The following is a 2,274-nucleotide window of genomic DNA, read 5'->3' as shown; positions in this document are numbered from 1 at the left end:
CTTCTCTTGGCAAAAGGCAAGCAGAATTGGTAGATACAAAAGCAACATGTAACGTGGTGAAAGGATGGATCTCCCTGTGTGTTAGAACTTCACAGCCATCACTTTGCCAAGAACATTTTCACCACCATGGCATCCACAGGTGATACCTGTGGGCAAAGACAAAAGAAGAGACGCTGCTGTGACAGTGCTACCTTATATTCTATGAAATTTACAGTAATGAAAAAATACATGTATATCACAGAGAGCAAACGAAGCAGGGGCAGTGCTGAAGTTCTCATGCTGCTGGCTGGGGCAAGGGGGTTGCAGGTGCAAGTTACTGTGCTGAAATCTTGCTGATTTTCAGAAACAGAGGAAAATCCTTCTCAGACAGAATGCGTGCAAGATTTATTCCCCACGTTTCCAGACAAATACTAACCTAACAGCTGGCAGAAAAAAGAAACCGTATCACCTGAGTGCATCCAGCAAGCTACTGGAACAAAAACATACCCTTCTGTGACAGCCTGAGCTGGCCCCTGCAGAGAGCAGGAAACAAGCAAAAATGTGAAGCAGCCTCTGCTCCAACAGCCAGGTTTGCATGCGTGTCGAGCCACTGCTGTTGGCTTTGCTGGCTCACTCCAGCTCTCACGCTCCACCCTTTGAGGTTGTTTCGTTTCTGTTTGTTTTTTTTTTCCCCAGCATTTGCAATCTGATAGAGGCGGGTGAAAGTAAGTTCAGGGAAAAGACGATCCCCTGAAGAGCAGCTGGAGAGCAGTCCTAGCCCAGCCTGTGCTAGGTAGAGGACAGCCAGCCACGCCACTTGCTTTAGCCTAGAACCATCCCCCCCAAATCCTGGAGGTATCCTGGTGCTTGAACTGATTTTGCAGGTAAGCCTTTCTTTTAACCCCCAGGTCTTGGTAGCTGAGCGTTGTCTAACCAGGAAGTTAAGTCTGGCTGGAGATAAAACACAGCGGAAATGGCGTAAGAGCAGAGCAGGGAGAGCTCAGCTGCTCGGTGTCGTAGATACACTGCTTTATTTACTCAGTTGTTTGCCTGAAGCAAGTCGGGCATTTGTGCCATCTGCCTTATTTCAGTTAAAACAGCCTTATAAACACCCGTAAGAGACGGACAGACAGACAGACAAAACCCACACCACCGTTTTCCCTGTAAGTAAAAGTTGCTTACACATGTTCTGCCTGCTGTGGTAAAGGGAAAGGAGGGGAGAAAGAAAGGGAAAACCAGCTCCTTGCTGGTGATGCTGGTTTAAAATTCACACGGCAAAAACTAAGCTTGTGCCAAGTTTTCAGAAGTGAATAGAGTTGTAGTTCCAGGGCTTTGGGGAAAATCTTGGGAGTGGCCATGATGCAACAGTTGAGTTCTTCTGTAAGGTTTCTACCTTAAAGGTTAGGACATGTGGGGAGCCGAAGCAAGGCACCCTCTGCTGCTACCAGGATATTGCTCCAAATGGGAATTTTTCATTTTCATTGCTTTCTTTATGTCCTGAAAGTATCTTTCCAAAATTCCCACACAATTTTGGCTTTGCTATTTTTCATCGGATCGAGAATATAATCCTGTTGGAACTGTTGGAGTTTATCTTACAATTTTACTTTGAGAGTTGTACACGGGAACTTGAGAACATTTTGGGACCTCTTGGGCCAGCAAACTGAACAACATCGCTCCACACTTACGGATGCCTGCATTTTAGCAGTGCCTGGGGGGGAATAACAAAAGTTCTTGGCTCCATCAAAAGCCCATTCCTTCCATCAAGGACTGGGAGGGCTTGAGCTGCTTTCCACCCCTATATTTGTGAAACAGCCTCACACTGAGTCCTCTGCCATCCCAGAGCAATGCCTGCTCCCCTGCCCATGGCCAGACACCCACTGCTGGGATGACCGCATATAGAAGGAGCACATGCATCTCAAAAAAATGCCAGAAAATCCCAGACTCCCCTGAAACTTATAGTTTTGGCCCAAACCTTGGATTCCTCCTGCTGCTGGCACTGGAACCTTTTGCACTTCAGGTCACATCTGCTACTGCAGGCACAGAGAGCAGGAGCAGGTGAGACCAGCTGGTGCCAGGCTGCCTAAATAATGAAGAAATACCACAGCGGGACAGATTTGTGTCATATTTGGTTGCAGAGGAGGCTCTGGATTGCTCTGCAAGAGTGGGAGGGTATGTTTTCTGCTTCGATGAGTCAAAGCATGAGCAAAGCAGTTCAGACCTGGAGAGTCTCAGTTCCTATCATTTCTAGCAGGGAAACATCTCTGCTACTGCTTTTGTTCCTTCCTACAGAGATTT

General features: G+C 47.1%; 2 protein-coding genes across 3 annotated transcripts in view; both read left to right on the top strand.

Annotated features, from left to right (window-relative positions):
- Window positions 1–2,274, top strand: part of LOC114060998 (arylamine N-acetyltransferase, pineal gland isozyme NAT-3-like) — a 14,018-nt gene that overhangs the window by 9,609 nt on the left and 2,135 nt on the right. Inside the window, exon 1 of one of the 2 annotated variants that reach the window (XM_027890958.1) lies at window positions 746–863. The exons of the other annotated variant lie outside the window; for it this stretch is intronic. The gene's annotated coding sequence lies outside the window, so the exon portion shown is untranslated. Of the gene's footprint in view, window positions 1–745; window positions 864–2,274 lie in introns of those variants that run through there. 2 annotated transcript variants of the gene reach the window in all.
- LOC114060995 (arylamine N-acetyltransferase, liver isozyme-like) overlaps window positions 753–2,274 on the top strand; it is a 10,072-nt gene continuing 8,550 nt past the window's right edge. Inside the window, exon 1 of the mRNA XM_027890944.1 lies at window positions 753–863. The gene's annotated coding sequence lies outside the window, so the exon portion shown is untranslated. The remainder of the gene's footprint in view (window positions 864–2,274) is intronic.

The sequence above is a fragment of the Empidonax traillii genome, unplaced genomic scaffold (assembly GCF_003031625.1).
Source record: "Empidonax traillii isolate 1590-97213 ecotype Southwest subspecies unplaced genomic scaffold, ASM303162v1 scaffold13:size3042203, whole genome shotgun sequence".
NCBI classification, from domain to species: domain Eukaryota; kingdom Metazoa; phylum Chordata; class Aves; order Passeriformes; family Tyrannidae; genus Empidonax; species Empidonax traillii.
Note: the sequence above shows the minus strand (reverse complement) of the source record. Positions and strands in the feature narration are given on the sequence as shown.